This window comes from Microcebus murinus, chromosome 13 (genome assembly GCF_040939455.1).
Source record: "Microcebus murinus isolate Inina chromosome 13, M.murinus_Inina_mat1.0, whole genome shotgun sequence".
NCBI lineage: Eukaryota > Metazoa > Chordata > Mammalia > Primates > Cheirogaleidae > Microcebus > Microcebus murinus.
This window is the reverse complement of record NC_134116.1, coordinates 18,785,693-18,792,199: the sequence shown is the minus strand read 5'-3', so window position 1 is coordinate 18,792,199 and position 6,507 is coordinate 18,785,693. Positions and strand designations below refer to the sequence as shown.

The following is a 6,507-nucleotide window of genomic DNA, read 5'->3' as shown; positions in this document are numbered from 1 at the left end:
TTTATCCATCTGAATTATTCTTTGACAGTTATTCTGGGAGGTCCCACTGAGATCTGCTCACCAGAATGCGTTTGTAGGAACCTACAGAAGCACGCGGCTTGTGAGCACCTCGTCTGGACCCTGTGAGTCACGCTGGCCTTGTCTTGGTCCCTCTGGTGAGTGTCATTATGTGCCAGTTAAGCTCTTTGGCTCTTAGGCACTGATTATACTTATTTGCCAAATCTGTTCGTCTGTGTCCATGCTGTTTTTTTTTTTTTTTTGAATTTAAGGGAAACTTTAATCTTACAACAATCTAGTTTAAACACAAGTTAACAGTAGAAAGAACATAACAGAACCTAGAAGACAGACAGACAGACAGACAGACGGGAGGGAGGGTGGCTGCTGGTCTGTGGCTTCCGGGCAGCTCTTCATCTTGGAGATGAGGTCATCACAGATCCTGGTCAGCTCGTCATTTTCTTTAGTCTTCTGCTCCACCATCTTCTCCAGGGAGTGGACCCGCATCTGCTCCTTCCTCAGGCTCGCCTGGAAGGCCGAGGCCTCTGGCTGGGCCTTGCTCCGGACCTGGGCAATCTCCTCATTTGCCAGCTTGAGCTTCTCTTCCGCGTGGGCCTTCAGTGCTTGGTATCTCTGGCCCTCCTTGTCAATCCTCACTAAGAACTCTTCAGCGCACCTCTTCAGCGATTCTTCGTTCTTGTGGTAGCCTTCGATCACCTCCTTTTGCTTCTCAAACCGTTTGAAGAGGTCAGAGAAGGACTTTTCCATGGGTTTCAGGTCTGTAGTAAGTTGGTCTTTTTCTTTTAGAACTTTCTGGATTTCAGCTTTGGCAAGTTCCTTCTGTTTCTGAGCCTCCTCCATTGCCTGATACATGACTGCCTCAAACCTGTCCATGATCTTCCCAAGTTCCAAGTTCTTCCCATGGAGCTCCTCACACTTGCGTTTCAGCTCCAGGTTTTCCTCCTGTGTCACTTTGACTGCCATGTCCAGGTCCTTCTGGCTATACTGCAGCAGGTCCACGATGGGCCCAGTGGTAGGCAGGGGGGCGCTCCCAGGCATGAGGACACACGGGGGTGGGCCCGGCACGGGAACATCCAGCACTCCCAAGAAATCAAACTCCATGAGCGTGGCTTCTGGCAGATTTCCTGAGGAAGGCCAGTCTGCATCGTGTGTGCTGTTTGTCCCAGTGGCTGCGGTCACTGGTCGACGAGGACTGTCCTTCAGTAGCGGGTCGAACTTGAGGTATAAAGACTGCTTCCTCTGGCCGGGCGCTGTGGCTCACACCTGTAATCCTAGCTCTTGGGAGGCCGAGGCGGGCGGATTGCTCAAGGTCAGGAGTTCAAAACCAGCCTGAGCAAGAGCGAGACCCCGTCTCTACTATAAATAGAAAGAAATTAATTGGCCAACTGATATATATATAAAAAATTAGCCGGGCATGGTGGCGCATGCCTGTAGTCCCAGCTACTCGGGAGGCTGAGGCAGAAGGATCACTCAAGCCCAGGAGTTTGAGGTTGCTGTGAGCTAGGCTGACGCCACGGCACTCACTCTAGCCTGGACAACAAAGTGAGACTCTGTCTCAAAAAAAAAAAAAAAAAAGACTGCTTCCTCAAGGCTGACTCCTTAAACGAGGAAGTTCCAAACTGCTCCAGGTAATCTATGTCGGCCCCTGTGCCTAGAACCTCTGCAGGGTCTCTGAAGCTCTCCTCCTTCGGCTCCAAGGCAGGCTCTGGCCCCTGCTGAGTTGGGGCACTGCCTCACTGCCTGGACAGCTCGTGGGAACCGATGTGCCCGAAGAATTCCAGTTTCCCTCCTTGCCCTCTGTGCTTGGGGTCTCAGCTGCCATCTGCGCCACAGGTGTGTCCTCCACTGAGGCTGGACGCAGCTGCGGGCTCAGACTTGAGTCCTCCACGGCCCCAGGACCGGAGGTTGGGCTTGTGGCCCTGCCAGCCGGCAGGGGCCCGGGGGTGCCCACACTCTCAGGGGGGGCCAGGGCCTCGCCAGGAAGGTCTGCCAGGGGCACTCCACATGCTGCTTCAGGGCTTGTAACAGGAGGCGCGGCAGCCTCAGCCAAGGAGGCAGAGGCCCCGCCATGTGCAGTTTCTCCCTCGGCTCTGAGAGGAGTCTCTGCTTTTCCGGGGGGATGCTATTCTGGGAGGGTCTTCCAGGGCCTCAGAGGTGGATGTCACGCTTCTGTCTGAGGGACGAGAACTAATGTTTTCCTCCAAGGCTCTCTCAGGGATGCTAGACACTTTTCTTGAAGAAGCCATTTGGCTTTCAGGACTTCCTGGGCCCTGGGCAGAGCTGGAGGCACCTGGGTCGGCCAGGGGGGCTGAGCCAGGCTCCGCGGAGGTGCCACCTTCAAAGGGGACCTGGACGGGGGGTGTCAGATGGGTCAAATAGTGACAGTTCTCTGGGAATGTGGCTTTTGGTGGAGGTGGGGTCCAAAGCCATTCTTCCCTCTCCAGAAGCTGATGGGCTGTTGGTTCTCACAGCGACTGCAACTGAGACTTGGTTTCAAGGCTACTGCAGAGTTATAGAGAGGAGGCATGGGAATAGGGCAAATTAGAATGTCATGAACATTGCTCTTCTTACCAAGATTTGGCTGGTTTTCTTGAATAAATGTTTCTTGGATTGTCGCAGCCTTTGATTAATTTCCAGAGTTCTGAAAAAGTTAATTTTGACTTTTATTTTATTTTATTTTTGCCAGTATTCTCATTGCTTTTTAGGGAAGAATGCATTTTTGGAGATACTTACTCCATCATTCCAGAAGTGCTTTGACAACAAAGTTTAAATAAATCCTAAATTTGAACCCTTAATTTGACTAACCATCTTTCTGAACAAGTACAACAGAAAACAGCACAAAACAAATTAGCAGAAATCAGCTATAAACTCCTCTAGAAATGCCGTATCTTGCCTGAGGAGATGTTCCATTATGCAAGTATGAGGATATTTCCACACAGATATATTAGGAACGCTGTTTAAAAACAGAACAACTCCAACTTCTACCTAAATGTCCCTCTACTTAAGAATCCCTGGTTCAATGTCCTCTAAGGGCCCTCCCAGCGTTAGCCTGTTAGGACACATAAAGTCCACTGCAGTTTGCATGCTGACAGGTGTACAAACACTGATATGAAAAGTGTTTGCCATAAGCTTAAGTCCAAGGAATTTGTGGGAAATAAAACTTGAAGTGAGAGAGTGGCGTGTCCATTTGGATGAGAGATTCTGCTTATGTGCCCTCATCTACCTCTATTGTTTTTTCCTATTTTTAATGGTTTTAATTTTATGTAGTTGTTATTTTTGGGAAAGTGATATATGAACAGCACTGAGAAGCTTGATATGAAAAACAATAGTTCCCCCGCCTCGTCACCAGTTTCTCACTCTGCAGCGCCCACTGCTTTATCTTTTATTTTAATTTTTTTAAGACAGGATCTCACTCAGTCACCAGGCTGGAGTGCAATGGTGTCATTGTAGCTCATTGCAGCCTCAAACTCCTGGTCTCAAGCGATCCTCCCACCTCAGCCTCCCAGAGTGCTGGGGTCACAGGCATGAGCCACTGTGCCTGGTGAGGGCCACTACTTTTAACTCTTTTAACAGATTTTAATTTTTCTCTTTCTCTTTACATAGCACATTTACATTGCTATTTCCTTTGGAACTTTAGGCATTAGCTAGTGACTTCCTGCTAGGAGTATGAGGACTTAGCTCCTTCTCCCTCACATCCCTGTGCCCCCTCCTCCTGATAGAGCAACATTGTAATTTTGGTTAGAACAGTATCCAGAGTACATTACTAGGCCTATGTAAATACTATAGACAGATATTAATAGCTATGTAATATATTTTGATTATTTTCCTTTTTAATAAAACTGTGCATTTTCTCTGGAGCTAATCATTAATTGTGTCTTCTCTATATGCAGTAAAAGGATAAAGAATGGATAAAGAAGTTGTGGTACATATACATAATAGAATATTATGTAGCCACAAAAAGAATGAAATCCTGCCATTTTCAACAACATGGATGGAACTGGAGAACATTATGTTAAGTGAAATAAGCCAGGCAAAGAAAGACAAATCTCGAATATTCTCACTCACATGTGGGAGCTAAATATTAAAAATAGTCAGTCTTACGGAGACAGAGAGTAGAATGACAGCTACCAGAGGCTGGGAAGGGTAGCAGGGGGGTGGGTAAAATGGGGATGGTTAATGGGTACAAAGATATAGTTAGATAGTTCAATAGAATGAACATTATTTGATAGCACAACAAAGTGACTATAATCGACAGTAAGTTAGGGTATATTTTAAAATAACTAAAAGAGTGGAACTAGAATGTTCCTAACATAGAGAAATAATAAATGCCTGAGATGATGGGTACCCCAGTTACCTTGATTTGATTAATTCACATTGTATGCCTGTATCAAAACATCACATGTACTCTATAATGATATACAACTATAATGTACCCATAATAATTAAAAATAAAAAACTTTTAAAAAGAAAATTTCAATATCAAAAACAGAATAATTCCCGCGTTCTCATGCCTAGCTGTGATAACTTCCTAAAAGTTATCTACTCATGGCCAGTCTTGTTTCATCTATACTTGTACCCATTCCTTCTTTCCTTTGGATTATTTTGAAACAAATTATCATAAAGATATATTTGTATAATAAAAAAAAAATAGAAAGTCTCACCCCATATAGATGAAGTAAGATTGGTTAAGTGTTGATAAATTAGATGGTAATGGGTACACGACAGTTTATTAAGCAATTTTATTTTATATAGGCTTAATTTTTTTTTTTTTTCTTTTTTGAGACAAGAGTCTCACTCTATTGCCCAGGCTAGAGTGAGTGCCGTGGTGTCAGCCTAGCTCACAGCAACCTCAAACTCCTGGGCTCAAGTGATCCTTCTGCTTCAGCCTCCCGAGTAGCTGGGACTACAGGCATGCGCCACCATGCCCGGCTAATTTTTTCTATATATATATTTTTAGTTGTCCAGCTAATTTCTTTCACACCTCCCAACTTCGGTGCTTCACTCACAGTGTCCTTTTAGGCGCGGTGGGAGCCCAGTAGCATGGCAGTCAGGAAGTATGTGATCTAAGACCTTTGGCAAATCACACCTTCCCTGGGCCTCCATGTCTGCATCTGAGAGAGGAGGGGCTGCTCCCCCTGGGACCAAGGATTTCTCCCATGATCCTTTGCCTACACCCACTGCTGGTGCTGTGGTCTTGGTCTCATTCGCACCCTGCTCTTCAGCTGGCCACAGACCAGAGCACATTGTTCTACATCAGCCTGGACAAGTGGGCTGAGAGAATGTGCCAGGGGCAGTGATGGGAGCTGAAAGGTCTTTAACAAGGGATGTCTCCCTTGGTGACTTCGTGATTGTCTGTGATAGCAGTCTTCTGAAAATACTGCCACCAGGAACTAAGAAAGCCTCTTAAGTGTTTGGAAGTCCCATTACAGGTCTGCTTGTACTATTTATGTGGCATTTGTTCACTGATTTCTTTTCCTTCTACCCCGGAGAGTGGCTTGAAGTGTATTTTGTACCTACTCACTTAAAGCCTAGTCTGTAGCCCCAATTGATGTTGATTCAAATGGTAAGTGCCAGACCTGGCCATTCTAGAATTTACTCTCTGCATAGACCAGTGCATGTGGCAAAGGACCCACGTTCAGGAAGGGTTGGCACAATATTGTTGGTAAAAGCAAAATCCTTGATGACGGAATAGATGTCTGTCAGCAGGGCGATGGCAAATAACATGGGGCCTGTCTGTGCCACTGGGCATCGTGCAGCAGTGAAGGGTTGGTATAGCTGTAAATGCTGATATTAAATATAGTAAGCACGGCAAGTTGAGATGTGCTTCTGTTTGTGTAAACACAGGGCTCAGATATAATCAGAAACATGATGTTTATAAATACTTGTAACATGCCAGGCTCAGTTACAAACACTTCATATGTATCAGCTCATTTGATTGTCCAACAACCGTATGAGGTAGATATTACTATATTATCCCTTTTTCATGACTGAGAAAATGGAACTGGGTCAGCGTTGCTCAGATGGTGGGTGAGCCCACCTACGCCAAACCTAGGTGGCCTGATGCCAGAGCTCTGCACTTTTTTTTTTTGGCATATTATGGGGGTACAAATTTTAAGGTTTCAAAAAATGCCCTTTTCCTCCCTCCCCCCACAAGTCTGAGTTTCCAGCATGACCATCCCCCAGATGGTGCACATCTCACTCATTATGTATGTATATACCCGCCCGCTACCCCCTCCCACCTGCCCAATACCCTATTACTGTAGTACCTATGTGTCCACCAGAGCTCTGCACTTAACTACTGAGTGCATGCGTGCACACATGCTTATATGGGCATGGAACATTTCTAGAAGGATGTAAGTATCACCAGTATGCTACCAGTGGTTCCCTCAAGGGAGAGTGGTCTTAGGGGATGGGTGACTTAGGTGAAAGCAAAATATTTAAAAATTGAGCACCTTTTACATTATTAGTATTTACCATACATTCCTTTTTTTT

General features: G+C 45.7%; 1 pseudogene; it reads right to left on the bottom strand.

Moving 5' to 3' along the window:
* Nucleotides 1-244: 244 nt before the first annotated feature.
* On the bottom strand, nucleotides 245-5,739 carry LOC105867187 (transforming acidic coiled-coil-containing protein 3 pseudogene; annotated as a pseudogene).
* Between the last annotated feature and the right edge of the window lie 768 nt (nucleotides 5,740-6,507).